Raw genomic sequence first — 18,557 nt, forward strand, 5'->3', positions numbered from 1 at the left:
CCAGCAGGTTTGATGCGCGGGGAATTAAGGGAGCTTGCAATCTTTATCACAAGCAGTAATTTGCGGTGGGCATGGCCCCACTTATAATTGCGATCTCTTTGCAAACTGTTATTTACTCAGGTATCACAATTTTGTAGGCCACGGTCAATCTCACTAGGTCCACATATTCCAGGATTTCTATCCATAAAGTGAAAGTATTGACATTGCGGAAACTCACTAGGCTTTTCCAATCTAAAGTGAATTTCTTCAATGTTAGTTTAACCTAGGGCCTAGGCTAAGGAAATAGGATTGATCCTTATTTCTACACTCAGAGAGTAGTGGGATCAGGTGACACCCTAGAAATGGATCCCCTATGTCTAGACTCAGGAAAGAGAATAGCTGGATGTTAGAAATGGGATCTTTGGTTGGCAGTCAGCTTGCACCCTGTCCAAGTAGGGACCCACACTCTAGTCCAGGTAAGGGAGTCAGACCCCTAAGATAACCCCTGCTACCCCCTTGGCAGCTTGGCACAAGCAGTCAGGCTTATCCCAGAGGCAATGTGTAAAGTGTTTGTACCGACACACAGTAACACAGTGAAAACACTACAAACGGACACCACACCAGTTTAGAAAAATAGCCAATATTAATCTAAGTAAAACAAGACCAAAATGACACAAATCCAACATGCACAAGCAAAAATATGAATTTTAAAAGATTAAGGGGGTCATTCTGACCCCGGCGGTCTGAGACCGCCGGGGCCAGGGTCGGCGGGAGCACCGCCGACAGACCGGCGGTGCCCCGCAGGGCATTCTGACCGCGGCGGTTCGGCCGCGGTCAGATGCGGGAAACCGGCGGTCTCCCGCCGGTTTCCCGCTGCCCTGCAGAATCCTCCATGGCGGCGGAGCGCGCTCCGCCGCCATGGGGATTCTGACACCCCATACCGCCATCCTACCCGCCAGGAACAGGATGGCGGTAGGGGGTGCCGCGGGGCCCCTGGGGGCCCCTGCAGTGCTCATGCCAATGGCATGGGCACTGCAGGGGCCCCCGTAAGAGGGCCCCACAAAGTATTTCAGTGTCTGCTATGCAGACACTGAAATACGCGACGGGTGCCACTGCACCCGTCGCACCTTCCCACTACGCCGGCTCAATTCTGAGCCGGCGTCCTCGTGGGAAGGTTGATTTGCCCTGGGCTGGCGGGCGGCCGCCCGCCAGCCCAGGGCAAATCCCAAAATACCCTCAGCGGTCTTTCGACCGCGGAGCGGTATTTTGGTGGGGGAACTTTGGCGGGCGGCCTCCGCCGCCCGCCGAAGTTAGAATCACCCCCTAAATCCCAATAAAAGCACAGAGAAACACAATAGCTCAAACTGGAGCTATCACAGCATCATGACGGAGTCATTCCCAACAGCCCGACACCACTCACGAGGGAGTGCGATGCCGGTCACGGAGTTGCACGGACCCTAGAGACAGTACCCCAGAAACGAGACAGAGTCAAAGACGTGGGGCGGAGTCGGGGAGGTGAGGCGTTGCTGGAGCTTCTGCAGAGTTGGTTCCATGCTGCTACAAAGGAGGTGAGGCATCGGTTCCTTAAGGAAGTGAGGTGTTGGTTCCTTGTGGAGGCAGCAGACGTGAGGCAGCGGCGGCGAGGTGTCAGTTCCTGACGATCCAATGGAGTCGAGTCCAGTGGGTCAAGACATGATGAGGCTACTTCACAGGGCCGCGGTCACATCAGGGGGCCACAGGCGCCACGGTGGAGTTGGGTGTCACGGACGTCGGTGACAGGACACTCTGGACTCACGATGTTGCAGTGTGAGAAAGTATCCTCTTTCTAGCATGGTTACCCCCACTTTTGGCCTGTTTGCGAGTGTGTGTCAGTGTGTTTTTACTGTGTCACTGGGATCCTCCTAGCCAGGACCCCAGTGCTCATAGATAAAAACCTATATGTCAGTGTGTTTTGCCTGTCTCACTGGGATCCTGCTAGCCAGGATCCCAGTGCTCATAGTTTGTGGCCTAATGTGTATGCCTGTGTAGTGCCTAACGGTATCACTGAGGCTCTACTAATCAGAACCTCAGTGCTTATGCTCTCTCTGATTTTAAATTTGTCACTGTAGGCCAGTGACTTCATTTACCAATTTCAATTGGCAAACTGGACCCCCCTTATAAGTCCCTAGTATATGGTACCTAGGTACCCAGGGCATTGGGGTTCCAGAAGATCCATATGGGCTGCAGCATTTCTTTTGCCACCTATAAGGAGCTCAGACAAACCCTTACACAGGACTGCCATTGCAGACTGCGTGGAAATAGTGCACACATTATTTCACAGCCATTTTCACTGCTAAGAAACTAATAAGTCACCTGTATGTCTAACCTTCACCTGCTGAAGGTTAGGTGCAAAGTTACTAAGAGTGAGGGCACCCTTGGACTAGCAAAGGTGCCCTCACATAGTCCAGGGCAATTTCCCGGGACTTTGTGAGTGCGGGGACGCCATTACACGCGTGCACTACATATAGGTCAATACCTATATGTAGCTTCACTACGGTAACTCCGAATATGGCCATGTAACCTGTCTAAGATCATGGAATTGACCCCTCCTTCCAAATCTCCAAATCTGGTATTGGGGAGCCAATTCCATGCATCCCGGGGGCTCCACCATGGACACCCATTACTGCCAAACCAGCTCTCTGACACTTGCACTGCAGCTACAGCTGCTGCCACCTCACAGACAGGGTTCTGCCCTCCTGGGGTCTGGGCAGCCCAGTCCCAGGAAGGCAGAACAAAGCATTTCCTCTGACAGCAGGGTGTTACACCCTCTCCCTTTGGAAATAGGTGTTACAGGCTGGGGAGGGTTAGCCTCCCCCAGCCTCTGGAAATGCTTTGAAGGGCACAGATGGTGCCCTTCTTGCAAAAAACAGTCTACACCGGTTCAGGGACCCCTTCTCCCCTGCTCTGGCGTGAAACTGGACAAAGGAAAGGGGAGTGACCACTCCCCTGTCCATCACCACCCCAGGGGTGGTGCCCAGAGCTCCTCCAGTGTTTCCCAGACTTCAACCATTTTGCTTTACAAGGTGTGGGGGCACTCTGGAGGGCTCTGAGTGGCCAAAGCCAGCAGGTGACGTCAGAGACCCCCTCCTGATAGGTCCTTAGCTGATAAGGTAGCCAACCCCCCTCTCAGGGCTATTTAGGGTCTCTCCTGTAGGTTCTATTCAGATTCTGCTTGCATGTTTTCTTCAGGAATCCTCTGCAACAACTTCAGACTCTTCTGACCTCAGATCAACCGCAGCCTGCTCCAAGAAACGCTGTAACTGCAACAAAGTGTCTATAAGAGACACTTTTCTTCAGCAACCTCAGCTCCAAGTCAGCAACTGCAACAGTTTCCATGGTGTGCATGCTCTGGGGACTCCCTGTCTTCATCCTGCACCAGAAGGACCGAAGAAATCTCCTGTGAAATGACAGTCACTCCCCTGCTCCAAGCAGGCTCCTTCGAAGACGACGACCGGTACCCTGGGACTTCTCTCACAGTGACCAGCATGCTCCTAAGGACACAGAGGGTGGATATAATTGACATAGACTGTCCTGGGGTCCTGTTGACGCAATTTGGAGGAGGTAAGACCTTGCCTTCCCCGAGAACGACGGTACCCCTGTGTACTACGTCTTCTTCGCCTCCTGAGGCCTCTGTGCACTCTTTGCAAAATTCCTTCGTGCACAGCCTGGCCCAGGTCCCCAGCACTCCATCCTGTGATGCACAACTCACTTAGTTGTTCTCCAGCAGCGTGGGATCTTTTTTTGTTGTGTTACATCAACTGCATTTTGCACCTCCTTTAAACCCAGATCCTGCGACTCCTGGGGGTGCTGGCTGGTATCCTGAGGGCTCTCTAAAGTGCTGAGAGCCCCCTCTTCCTCCTCACACAGAGTTGAGGCCCCCAGGTCCATCCTGGGTCCATCCAGTGCCATTTTGACACAAAACACCCTTTTGTCATAGCCAAGGCTAGTTGGCGACTTCCAACATGAAATCTCATCTGCAATGATCTTCACACCGGGGGACATCTTTTGCATTATGCAGGAACCTGCTGGCATCTTCCTAAGGTGCAATTCTGCAGTCTTCAGCTAACCGTGGGCTCTTCTTTTGCACCGTCTTCTGGGTTGGCAGGGGCTCCTGTCCTTCCTAGAACTTCTTTCGACTTCTGGACTTGGTCCCCTTCCTTTGCAGGTCTTCAGGTCCAATAATCCAGCAGTTGTTCTTTGCAGACTTGGTTGGCTGCTGCAAAATTCCCAAAACGAGGTGTAGTGTGTCCGAAAGAAACTTGCTGTACTTTACTCCTGCTTTTCTGGGCTCTGGGGTGGGGTAATTTACTTACCTTTACTGTATTCTTCCTCTCCCAGCGATTCTGCACACACTACACTTGTCTAGTGGGGGAATAAGTGATTCACATTTCACTTTCTTAGTATATGGTTTGTGTTGCCCCTAGACCTATTTTCTCCCATTGCATTCTATAGGATTTCCTATTGTTTGCATTGTTCTATGACTATTTACTTGTCTAATTTTGGTGTCTAGTGTATATATTGTGTATAATACTCACCTCCGGAAGGAGTATTATCTCTAAGATATTTTTGGTACTGTGTCACCCAAATAAATACCTTTCTTTTTGGTAAAACTGAGTATTGTCTTTACTTGTGTATAAGTACTGTGTAACTATAAGTGGTATTGCATGAGCTTTGCATGTCTCCTACTTCAGCCTTAGCTGCTTTGCTATAGCTACCTCTATCAGCCTAAGCTGCTAGAATACTACTACTTCCCTAATAAGAGATAACTGGAACTGGTATAAGGTGTAAGTACCCAAGGTACCCACTACAAACCAGGCCAGCCTCCTACATGCAGGACGTCAGAGGTGCTGTGGCGGTGTCAGGCCAGCAGAACCAGGCCTATGGCATCAGGCACTGTTGTTGCACCTCAGTGGGGACCATGGCTTTGGGTGCGGAGTCGGTCACCGACGCCAGTTCTGGAGTTGTCCGGAGTTGATGCACTTGGTTCTTCTTGTTTTTATGTCAGCTTTGACACCCAAGGACCCAGGACCTGGAGTGGGCAGCACCTGGAATGTCAGAGTCCACAGCACGAGAACTCAGAGGCTGGTAGGTGAAGTCTTTGCTGTCCCTGAGACTTCTTAACAGGAGGCAAGCTCAGTCCAAGCCCTTGGAGAAACTTCACAAGTAGGATGCATAGCAAAGTCCATTCTTTGTCCTCTCCAAAGCAGAAGCAGCAACTGCAGGCCAACACAGCGAAGCACACACAGCAAAGGGGGAGTACTCCTCCTCAGAGTCTCTCCTTGATCCAGAAGTGTTCTAAAAGTCTGGGGTTTTGAGTCCAATACTTATACTCATTCCTGGGTTTGAAGTAGGCAAACTTCAAAGGAAAGTCCTTGTAGTGCACAAGACCCTGCCTTTTTCTGCCCTGGTCCCAGACACACTCCAGGGGGTTAGCGATTGCACTGTGTAAGGATAGGCACAGCTCTATTCAGGTACAAGTGTCAGCTCCTGCCAATACTCTAGGCCAGGAAGACCCAACAGGATACACTTCAGCTCCCTTTGTCTGACTGTCTAGAGTGAATGCACAACCAGCCCAACTGTCACCCTGACCCAGACGTATATTCCACAGCAAGGCAGAGGCACAGAATGGTTATGCAAGAAAATGCCCACTTTCTAAAAGTGGCATTTTCAAGCTCACAAGTTTAAAACCACTGTCACTAAAAGATGTATTTTTAAATTGTGAGTTCAGAGGCCCCAAACTCCCCATATCTCTCTGTGCTCCTAATGGGAAATTACACTTCATAGATATTTCAAGGCAATCTCCATGTTATCCTATGGGACAGTTATGCCTTGCAATAGTGAAAAACAAATTTAGCAGCATTTCACTATCAGGACATGTTAAACACACAGTACATGTCCTACCTTTTAAATACACTGCACCCTGTCCATGAGGCTGCCTTGGGCCTACTTTAGGGGTGCCATACATCTACATAAATGGAAGGGTTGGGCCTGGCAAGTGGGTGCACTTGCCAGGTCAACATGGCAGTTTTAAACTGCACACAGACGCTACAATGGCAGGTCTGAGACATGTTTACAGGGCTACTCATGTGGGTGGCACAATCAGTGCTGCAGGCTCACTAGAAGCATTTGGTTTACAGGCCCTGGGCACACATAGCGCACTTTACTAGGGACTTACTGGTAAATCAAATATGCCAATCATGGATTACCCAATCACAAGTACAGTTTAGACAGAGACCATATGCACTTTAGCACTGGTGAGGAATGGTAAAGTGCCCAGAGTCAGAAAGCCAACACAACAGGTCAGAAAATAGAGGAGGAGGGAGGCAAAAAGTCTGGGGATGACCCTCTAAAAAGGGCCAGGTCCAACACTGGATTTGGTTACACAGCATTCACTGTGTTCATACACAGCGGGTACTGTACTGGGGCCACAATGCCACCTAGATACCACGTTTGCATTGAGTGTATAGAGTAATGTGATCAGAATACATCATGAATTCTGCATGTTTATTCACAGTGGGCTGTCCATCCTACCCAGCCCTGGTCCATGCTACTTCCCTGCACTAGGAGATCATCCATTACATAGAGAAATGAAGGGCCTGGTTGTTGGTGGGCAGTGTCAGGCCTGTGGGTCTGAGAAGATGGGTGATGCTCCGACTCCAATTGACAGGAAAAAGACACAGGTTTGGGCTGTATGGATTCCAAAACGGGATCCTGTCCTGAAGTGTCACCTGTGAGACTATCAGGGGAGAGGCCAAATTCAGCCAAGACACAAATGAATCTTGTTTTTAATAAAGTGGCCCATATTGTACTTCAGCTGATTATAATTATGGTAAATATCTGCTACCCAATTTAATTATACTAACGTACCAACCTCAGAACGATAGAACTCTGTGTTGGATTTGATGAGATTTCAACTATGGCCTGCAGGTCACAGCATATCTCAGCAGTGAACCTTTATCTTACTAAGCTGTTCTGCCGGACACATAACTCCTACGTGTATTGCATTGCTCATTGCTTGCTCTGTCTCAGCCACAGGTCTGATAGCCCTGTGTGGTGACGAAGCATAATTGCACACTTTTCTCACAGAGCCGAGAGGACTCTATCACAATCAGGTCCATGGCTACTCAGTCTCTCGGTGAGTGGGAGACCAGGAAAACAAACAGGAATACAATGCAAACGTTCAGGATATGGCCCAATGCCCATAAGACCTACTCTCAAGACATCTCTGGGCACTATCATAGTCCCTAGTAGACTTTAACAGGCACTGCCTTCTTTAGGGTGAATCCACGTAGGTGTGTGGCCAAGTCGCATAAGGAGACTTCCTCCCTCTCAGAGATCTTTCTTTAGACTAGGGCTACGGGAATTATGCAGCAGAAAAAGGCCACGTTATGTGGCAGTGTTGAGTAAATTATGCAGCAAGCAACTGCAAATTATTATCAGCATAATGTGGCACATTTTGTAATTGTATTTCTTCTTTATTTCGTCATTTTAACACTTGTTAACGCTGTCTGGGAATTGGGTGCACCCATTAGTACCAGTTTAATACCCAAATATAGCAATCAGCAACAGAAAGGTGACCAGTCCAGCTTTGCAAAGGGCCTTTCACTGGTAACACGCAACACTGCATTTTTAGTAAGGTTTGAACTGTTTGAGCTGGAAACATTTTTTGGTATGAAATCTGCAAATTATGCGGCAGATGATGGATTATGTGGCAAACAAAGAAGATCTATAATTATGCTAAAATCGCTGCAGAGGGACAATCACATAATTCCAGGGCCCTGCTTAGACCAAATCTGGCCAACTGACTCATCCTTCTAGACGTGTCTTCCTATGCACACTTCAGGCATACCCATCCAATGATCTGGCCAATCACACACCTATGAGTTAGGCCCTACCTCTGCAGCTCAGGAACCAGCCCACCTGCTGTGAGGAGAAATTAACAATTATCTGATCCCTGCTGGGCGGTTAGCAGTGCCACCTAAAGGAATGACGGATATCTGCACACAGAGTACCTATTCACCCTCTAAGAACGACATGTGCCTCGCTGGCCTACTCACTGCACTCACCAGTACATGCAGACAATAGGAAATGACCCTTACATACCAAAAGCTATGCAGACGGAATGCTAACTCCATAGACACTTTACCCACAGAGCCCAGGCGATGGCCGCCTAAGTGAAGGAAGAGGATTCATCATGTACACTTTTTATTTGGTAGCATCTCTCGCTCGGAAAACCATGGGCGTGAATCACAGAAGGAATTACCAATGAGCACTGCTGTGAAGTTAATTGGCTCCTGGGATATCTTATAGACACACACACTTGGGCGAGAATAGAATCGATTTTATAATTGACCTGCACAGTACCATAATCTATCACGTTGATGTTGCAATCACATTTTTATTTTGCCATGGTGTTGTGGCTTGCTGTTTATTGAGGCAGTTTTATGTAGGATATTTATTCTGATTGTTAAATTCTGAAGACGATTGTGCTGCAGCAGGTTTAATGCATTTTAGTACAATCCGGTTCAAACGTAAAATCCACCCCACATTAAGGATATGCTATTGGAATGTCCGTGCAATTGTTATATGTGTTGATTCCTACCCTCAACCCCAATTTAGGGCAATGTATTTGCTCAGAATATAAATTATATTTGAATTTGGAAACAAAGACTAACGTATGCATCCCTTTGCATTGTGGAATATGCCTGCCCCTTAAAGGACTTCAGTGATCTATTTAGTCCAAAATGTTTACGTTTATGAGCAGTGTCTTTACTGATTTGTTGAAACGTCTCCCTCTAACCCCACTCGTCCCAAAGGGTATAACAAGTGTCACTTTCAGTTTTATGCTGGAAAGTACATGTAATATGTCGTCCATGTTGGGATACAAAATCAAACCTGGAATATTTTAAATATCAGACCTACTTTGCTTTAACCAGTACTACTGAATATTGATACCTCAGAATATAGTGGTACAAGGACATCGAGCAACAAAATAACATAATGTAAGTTCATATAGGAAAGTATAGTGTCACTGGTCCTAACTCCACATCTACGTACCTTGAAAATACATATATATCACCAACATATATGTGGAGTTCGGTATAGAAAATCTAGACTTACTTACCTCTCTATATTTTATTTTTGATATTTTATCCGCAATATTGTGTCCCATCGATATTCTAGTGTTAGTATTCTTGGTGCACACTGCTCCACCCATGTATTTTCAACGAGTCCGCCCTAGCTGAAAGGAGCATTTGGCCTTTAGTGATCAGGCAACAATTCTAGCAAGTTACAGAATGTCTCAGTTCTGCCCATCAGTAGTCAACAGAGTTGGGGATCATTTTCCCAACCTAAGTTTCTGATTTGTTTTCTGGTTACCTCAACTCCATGAGAGGCTGAAGATAGAAAAAGGAGATTTTTGGGAATGAGGTGTGTAGAAGTAGCCTTCAGGTCCTGGAAAAACAAATACCACGGGCCATATTTATACTTTTTGACGCACAACTGCGCCAACGCAGTTGTGCGTCAAAAAAGTTAACGCCGGCTAATGCCATTCCAAAGCACACTGCGGGCGCCTTATTTATGGAATGACGTTAGCCGGCGCAGCTGACTGGTGTGCGTAAAAAAAAATGACCCACACCAGGCAGCGCCAGCGTAGGGGAAAATGGAGCTTGGGCGTCAAAAAATGGGGCAAGTCGGTCTGAGGCAAAAAATCTGCCTCAACCCGATTAGCGCCATTTTTTTTTACTCCCACCCTCCATTGACATGACTCCTGTCGTAGCACAGACAGGAGTCATGCCCCCTTGCCCAATAGCCATGCCCAGGGGACTTATGTCCCCTGGGCATGGTCATTGGGCACAGTGGCATGTAGGGGGGCACAAATCAGGCCCCCCTATGCCACACAAAAAAAATATATATATACTTACCTGAACTTACCTTAAGTTCCCTGGGATGGGTCCCTCCATCCTTGGGCGTCCTCCTGGGGTGGGCAAGGGTGGCAGGGGGTGTCCCTGGGGGCATGGGAGGGCACCTCTGGGCTCCTTCCGAGCCCACAGGTCCCTTAACGCCTGCCCTGACCAGGCGCTAAAAAATGACGCAAAAGCGGCTGGACGTCATTTTTTTTGAGCCGCCCACTCCCGTGCGCCATTTTTGCACGGGAGTTTAAATAAGGCGCACATGCCTTGGAGTCATTTTTTAGACGGGAACGCCTACCTTGCATATCATTAACGCAAGGTAGGTGTCCACGCTAAAAAATTACGCTAACTACAAGATCTTTGGCGCTAGATGGGTCTAACACCAAAGTATAAATATGGAGTTAGCTTTGCGTCGGATTTGCGTAAAAAAAAACTACGCAATTCCGGCGCAAACAGAGTATAAATATGCCCCCACATGTCCTAAAGCTTATCTTTAAGAGTTCACCAATGACTCCTTTACTTTGGTATCTCAGGTGTCTGAGGTTGCATTGTTCCGGTTGTAACAGACTTATAGAAGTTGAGTCCTGATAACAATAGCTCATAGTATTTTGAGGAAAGTTGCAGAATGTGTCCAGAGAAGAAAGCTTTCCTTGAGCTGAATATATGGGTCTCAATTCAGAAAGGTAAACCTATGGCGGGGATTTCTGCACATCAATTTATACATATGTCTGGGCATAAATCTCTGTCTAGATGCTATTCAGAAACCCCAACTGGACATGTATGCCTAGCTGTAGGAGTGCAACAACTCCAACTCCAAATACATTATCACGTTCCTACAACTAGTCTTTTTATGAGCCTATTTTAGGCCTACATCTGCCTTTTGTAGTGATACGTATTACAGACAGAGATCTGCCTGCACTATTCAGGACTGCACACTGAAACACGAGTCAAAACAGGCATCACTGGAACAAAATAATACACACCTGATAAAATTACTACTGGGAGCCTAAACCTAGAGCCCACACACTAACTTTGCCCTCATCCTCTTGTGCTACAAGATGTTGAGGAGCCAGACATCAGCTACAGCTGGGGTGTGTTTTATGTGTGTGTGCTTCTTTGGGATATACAATGTGTAATGATGTGTGCTGTGAAGTTTAGATGTGATAAGTTGTGTTTTTAGTAATATATTAACAATTTACAGATCTATAATATTTTGGGGCATATTTATACTCTGTTTGCGCCGGAATTGCGTCTTTTTTTTTACGCAAATCCGACGCAAAGCTAACTCCATATTTACACTTTGGCGTTAGACCCGTCTAGCGCCAAAGATCTTGGAGTTTGCGTCATTTTTTAGCGTGGACACCTACCTTGCGTTAATGATATGCAAGGTAGGCGTTCCCGTCTAAAAAATGACTCCAAGCATGTGCGCCTTATTTAAACTCCCGTGCAAAAATGACGCACGGGAGTGGGCGGGTCCAAAAAAATGACGTCCAGCCGCTTTTGCGTCATTTTGTAACGCCTGGTCAGGGCAGGCGTTAAGGGACCTGTGGGCTCGGAAGGAGCCCAGAGGTGCCCTCCCATGCCCCCAGGGACACCCCCTGCCACCCTTGCCCACCCCAGGAGGACGCCCAAGGATGGAAGGACCCATCCCAGGGAACTTAAGGTAAGTTCAGGTAAGTTTTTTTTTTTTTTTGTGGCATAGGGGGGCCTGATTTGTGCCCCCCTACATGCCACTATGCCCAATGACCATGCCCAGGGGACATAAGTCCCCTGGGCATGGCCATTGGGCAAGGGGGCATGACTCCTGTCTGTGCTAAGACAGGAGTCATTTCAATGGGGGTTGGGAGTCAAAAAAAATGGCGCAAATCGGGTTGAGGCTAATATTTTGCCTCAGACCTGACTTGCCCCATTTTTTGACGCCCAAGCTCCATTTTCCCCTACGCCGGTGCTGCCTGGTGTGGGTCATTTTTTTTTACGCACACCAGTCAGCTGCGCAGGCTAACGTCATTCCATAAATAAGACGCCCGCATGGCGCTTTGGAATGGCGTTAGCCGGCGTTAAAATTTTTGACGCACAATTGCGTTGGCGCAGTTGTGTGTCAAAAAGTATAAATATGGCCCTTTATGTTTTAACATTATTTATATTTATTTTAACATTTAACATTTGTAAAATGTGATTTGTAGGGGTGTCTGCAATGACTAAAGTTATTTGGTTATTTTTACTTTATTTAAATTCAAATATTTTTGTTGTTGTTGGGCGTTGTACTGGTAGTGTTCTTCTCTGCCTCCACTGATTTCTACAGGGCCTGTTCCAGAGCGTACATTTACAACCAAATTTACCTTTTTTTACACCTGCTGGGAATTCATAAATACATTACTGGGTGGGTAAACACATTTTGTGGTGGGGGGAGATCTCCACTAAACGTGCAGCTGTAAACTTACTCATGGGGTAAGAAGTGTGCATTCTGAAGAGTGATTTGCCTTAGAGGTTTTGGAGGTTTTGGGGTGAACAACAATATGGGATTGTGGGCATTTCCAAACTCCTCTCCCTTCACCTTCTCTATAGTGGGATGATACATTTACTCCAGCACACGGCTGGAGTACCTCCTCCTACATGTGTGTGGGTGCAATATCCTTTCTTTCCTCTCTGACTTTAGACACAACAGCTGATAACATGGAGTCATGAAGCAGTTACTATAAATCAGAGTTTGGAGCACAACGCGGATTCCAATTGTAGGTCTATTTGCAGTGCTTAATTTGTAAAAGAATGAGTGCCAGGGCAGGAAGTTTTGTTCAGAAGCCCATAGCGGCGCTACTGAAGATCGGTGTTCTCAAGGTTCGATGATCTGCACTCAACCTCATACCTCTTTAATCCACCATCAGACACCCTTGCAGCCCCTTTTCCTGCTTTATACCTTTGTCACTGTTTTCATGTGTTTTTCTTCCTCCTTATTTCCCCATATTGTGTTTCTCTCTCTCTTGCTCTGGATCAAAGTCTTGTGAGGAAAAATAGGTGCTAGTAACCCAAAACGGAGTGCCGGTGGGCCTCACCTGCAGCCACAGACTCAAATTAGGTACTGCCTCAGAACCGTTGCCTAGATGGGTAAAAACTATCTTGGTTGCTCTCTTGCAGACCATCTGGAGGCATACGACCTGTTTGACTTTGCACAGGTGGGTTTCAGGCCAGGATGGAAACAGAAAATACTTTGGTATTGGTCTTGCATGATATTAGAATGGGTCTTGATGTGGCTCTTCCTATTGCACCCATTTCATAATTATTTTCTGTTGCCATTGATATGGTGGCTAAATCTATTCTGATCTACTGTCTGGTGGCACACAGCCTTTGGAGCATTCCTGTGTTCTGGTGTTCCTCAGTTCTACTAGGTTGGATGGAATCCATGGTCCTTCAGCCCTTCTACTTCATGTCATAGTAACCTGAGGAGTCCCCAGGTATTCTCACTGTCTCCCATGCTGTTCAAAGTGTTTATCACTTCCTTGTCAGTTATCATTAGATCTTTCTGCCTTGATTCGGTCTCTTATGCAGATGATACGCAGTTAATACTACATTGGGAGTCCAGCATTGCCACCAGCCCTGCTTTGCAGGTCTGGATGAGCAACAGTCTGCTGAATCTCAGTGTCAGCAAGACCATAGTTCTGTTCTGGGGCCAGGATAGTCCAAGGGGCCCTATTTTATAGCCAGAGCAGATGCGATTTTTACCCTCCTCTCTTGATGACTAGGGGCCCAAAAGTTTCCTTTTACGTTCTTGTGCACTCTTTCAGCTCAGTTACTCTGGCTTATGTTGACAGTTCTTCGCCACTGAAGAGCTTACTTGGGAGAGAGGGATTTTCTCGATTTTGGCACTTCGGTTGTCAAATCACTTAAATCTCCCACTCCCGTCTATAGGGAGATAAAGGGCCTTTAACGAGGCACTCCAGATTACTATGGGATTTGCAGTCCTATTTCCAAGAAGCCTTCAGGTGGATGTGCATTAAAAGCATCCCCAATCATTCATTAATTCATTCTTTCATTTTACTCTGGTTCACCTCTACAAGTACCTGTAGTACTTTGCCCATACCTCCCCTTTTTCCTATAGTTCCCAGATTCATTGTTCCTCTCTACATCAAAAGGTCTATTTGTGCATCAGGAAATTTCTGTTTATATTTAAAGCATAGAATATATGAAACATTGTGGCCCAACAACAAATATCAGTCTAAACGCTTTCTCCAGCAGTTATACTTACTACGGCCCCTTTCCTAGCCTCGAGCGGGGGCGGGGGGGAGGGGGCACTGGAATCATGCAATTCTGCAGCCTTGGAGTTTTAGTTAATTAAGGATTTGCTGCACTTGCCAAATAATCCAAAATCCGCATCATTTACAGATTTGAACAAAAAATATTTCTAGCGCAAACAGATCTAGAGTTACTGAAATGCTACTACAAGCGTTGCTATGCAGTGGCAAGCTCAAACTGTGTTACTATGTGTAAAAATGGAGAAACAGTGAAATAATACTCCTTCATATTGTGCCGCATCACACCACAAATGTTGCCTTTTCTTGTCATCTAGCCAACCTTGCCACATAATTGAATCCTCGCTTAAGGCATAATTTGAATGGCCCTGCCAAAGCGCTTGCTTATTATTTATGCAAACAAGTAAAATCATCAGTGACTAGCGGTCATTACATTAATCTATAGTTTTCTCGCCCCCATATTACCTATGCCACACTTGGTAAATTCTCAGCCGGTTTCGTTGCTCCTGCCTATCTGTGGCAGATGAACGCACTGTAGACTGTTCTCTGCTCTATGTGATGCAAGGTCAAAGAAGTGTAACTGTGTGTTCACAGTGGTGCCCCCGGTCTGTCACCCGGCTCCTTACATGTAGATCTGTAGACCAGATCAAGAGGACAGGCTCATGGCTCCTAAATCGTGGAAAGGCCTGCCACTCCACTTTAGAGACTCAACCTCTCTTCTAGAAGTCCACAAGAAGCTGAAGGCCTAGCTTTTCAGTTAACTGACCACCATAGGCAGAGCTAGGCACACATATCTGCTCAGCACCAGAATACCCTCGCGAGTGACAGTGTGCTTTAAAAATACATATAGCATAATAGAATTAAACTGTAAGGATAGGCCAAAAATAGTGATGCTCTTCCCTGCTACTCACGCTTACTTTGAGGCCTCCTCCTCCACAGGTCACTAGGGGGCAGGCTACAAAATTGGGCTGAACAGGCAACCTGCAAGAGCTGACTAAAGCAAGGCACACAAATCATTTGTGCCTTGGTGCCCTATTTACAGCTCCCAAAATCATGCTGCCTCACACAGCCCCCAATGCGCCTATGCCTTCTGCCTCGCTAAATGGAAGATCATATGGCTGATAGGCAATGCCCTCCTTGCCACACTATTTAAAGAAATCACTTTCTACAGTAAGAAGCCCACAGAGACTGCAGACATGCCTTCACCTAAATTGTATACACCTACAACAGCACTCCTTAAGCTCTCAAACTCCATGCACACTGTAAGACACACACATAGGCGTTCACACACACTCAGTACACGCCGTCAGCCACATGCAAACTCTGAACTGTCTCAGACAAAATCTGCACATTATCAGAAATGCCCTGCACACCCTCAGATCCTCGGAGCAAAACTATGCACAGGAAAATCTTCTATCAGCGGTCAGCTTACACCCTACCACCCATGCTAGAACACTTAGCCCTAGATTTCAGAGGACCTAGCGCCTCCTTGCGACACATTAGTGTCTTTTTTTTTACGGTAATGTGCACCAACGAGGACAAAATCGCTGTGCCAGATTTACAAAGTGGCGTAATGCACGCATTGCCCCACTTTGTAACCCTTTGTGCATTATGCCTGCTCCAGCCATGATGTATGCAAAGGGGCGTTCCCCCATTTGTGAGGGGGCTGAAAAAATGACGCAAGAAATTTCTTTGCGCCATTTTTTTCAGCATTTTTAATTCCAGCTCAGTGCAGGCATTAAAAGGGGGCACATCATTGGTCACAATGGGCTCCTATGTACTGTTCAGGGTTAGCGCCAACATTTTGGCGCTAACCCTGAACAGTACATCAGTAGTATCAAAAATGTTGACACTATTGCCCCCTACCCTGCGCCATGGTGTGCCGTATTATAAATACGGTGCACAAATGGTGGCGAAAGGGGGGTGCTAAAGGGAGCAAGAAAGTGACGCTGCACTGGGTGCAGTACCACTTTTCCTAAATCTGTCCCTTACTTTTATGAAGCCCTGGGGTGGCAACAGCAGTAAGTCATAACACAATTACTTATAATCAGATGAAGGTGGCAGTATGACAACACTGCTAAACTTATCTTACTAAAGGAAAATGAGGTTATCTCCATAAAACATAATGAAACCTTCTACCTGGATAACGGAATATCGTGGCACCTTCTTCTTTAGCAAGCCTGGAAAACTAACCTTTAAACTGACACTGCACAACTTCTGTTGGCTGTCTCTGGCTGATGAGACAGCCCAGGTATGAGATGAGCTCATCCTATGCTAAGATCCAAGGGTCTACAAAGACTCTCCCCTTCATCCTTGTGGATGATGCCCACTAGTTGTGTCATTGCTGATTCTTGTTGGACTATGTTCCTTCTAACTCAAGTTTCCCAAATCTCAGCCATTACATCTACAGACCGCTTAAAGTGCAGCAGCCTGGTATGTGATCTGTGAGAGAACAATGGGAATCCATCTCGGTAGTTGTGCACAAGCTCCACGGGCTCACCATGAAAGCCTGTTTGACCTTCAGAGCGCTATCCTTCACGTCGGCCCAAAACCTCACCAATGGATAACGTGTGTTTATCCCTAGACAAGGCAGCACGCTGCATGTCCGTAAGCGTGCTGCCTTTTTTCACTTAGAGTGAAAAGAGAACTGAATTATATCAGTGGAGCTTCCACTCCTCCAAACCCACAGTTCCCTCACCTCATTTAGAGGTAGGGGAGCCACGGGTCTCTTATGGCAGAGCATCAGCTGGTTCCACTGTTGAAGGCCCATTATTAGCTGTCAATCCAGCTAAGGGCAGTGAGTGTGTGAGCGGTACGTTGCCTTATTTAGTAGTGGCAGACTCGCTAGATTTCTGATGGCAAAGAATCAGCTGGTTCCACCTTTGGAGGCCTATGAACAACTGCCAATCCACCTACGGGCAGTGTGTGTGTGAATGATGCACTTGCCTCATTTAGATGTAGTGGACCTGCTCAGTTTCCGATGTCACAGTATCACATGCTTCCACCTTTGGAGGCCTATGACCAACCACAAATCCACCTTCAGGCAGTGAGTGTGTGAACGGTGCGCTTGCCTCATTTAGACCAGGTGGACGCACTAGGTTTCTGACAGCAAAGTATTAGATGGTTCCACCATTGGAGTCCCATGACCAACTGCCAATCCACCTAAGGCAGTGCGTGTATGAACAGTGCGCTTGCCTCATTTACACATGGTGGACCCGGTAGGTTTCTGATAGCAGAGTATCAGGTGGTTCCACCGTTGGAGGCCTATGCCCAGCAGCCCATCCACCAAAGGGCTGCAAGAGTGTGGACGTCAGAAGGTCCTCCCTATTTAGGAAAGGCTTTTTCTTGCAATTTTCCACAGAATACGAGCAGAAAAATTAAAACAAACATCTCAAGTACCTATAAATATTACGTTGCATCGGGACATTTGTGTCTGAAAAATAAAAACAACATGCCAAGCGGAACGGCATAACACACCAACCCATCTGGCATACAGTTTCACCAAACGTTCGACCGCAGTTTCAGTGGAATGGTTTGCAGAAACGTGCAATTCAAAACACAGCTAGCAACCCAAACCTCTTTCGCCATGTCTTCTGATGCATCAACGCATTCCACTTTTAGCTAACAGGCGAACAATTCCTCCAGCACACTTCTTTCTACCCAACCTCCACCGGTCAGACATGCACAGAGGTGATTTGGTTTGCAATAATTATGTGCTCTCCTCACTCACACTAGTTTCTTATTTTCAGTCTATGACTGCTTTTGGTCCCTCCTACATTTATACTCTATTCAAAGGAGACAGATGGCATCGCTGAAGCACCTGGCACGGAACAGAACCATGGCGCCTGACATCTGGCTGAAGGTAATGTACTTTCAAGAGAGTACTTATTGATTGCACCGGGAGCATATCAAACTATAATCAACCCAAAGTGAAAAAAATGGCCCAGCTCAGTAAAGGCCTCCCTCCTATCAACTGCAGTAGCTGTTTCATCCGACTGGATCTTATGATGAATTGCTTCTGCTCGCCGCTGATTTCCAATAAGCAGCGTAAATAAAAATTCTCTTCAGCATGATCCCAGATGTTTGAAATTGGGAACGTTCGCTCCAAGAGCATCCCTGCGCTCAAAATGCAGCTAGGCACTGCAGACTATGCAAAAGCCAAGGAGATAGGCCTTCTCAATGTATGCACTCAGGATCTATCTAGAACAGCAGAAGTATCAGGCCACCCAACCTTGCTTCAATTGAAAAAAAGAGCTGAGGTTTAGGAAAGAGCTTTAAGAACAATACCACGAGGCAGCAACAGTTCACTTACGCTCTCCGGATCCAGCTTCCCTCTAATTGTATCTTCTCTTTCTGCCATGCCAAGCTTTCTGCTGGCTTTTAG

General features: G+C 46.8%; 1 protein-coding gene across 1 annotated transcript in view; it reads right to left on the reverse strand.

Annotated features, from left to right (window-relative positions):
- The window catches only part of MASP2 (MBL associated serine protease 2), a 352,398-nt gene that overhangs the window by 226,755 nt on the left and 107,086 nt on the right, over positions 1-18,557 (reverse strand). The gene's annotated exons all lie outside the window — the stretch shown is intronic.

The sequence above is a fragment of the Pleurodeles waltl genome, chromosome 6, assembly GCF_031143425.1.
Source record: "Pleurodeles waltl isolate 20211129_DDA chromosome 6, aPleWal1.hap1.20221129, whole genome shotgun sequence".
NCBI classification, from domain to species: domain Eukaryota; kingdom Metazoa; phylum Chordata; class Amphibia; order Caudata; family Salamandridae; genus Pleurodeles; species Pleurodeles waltl.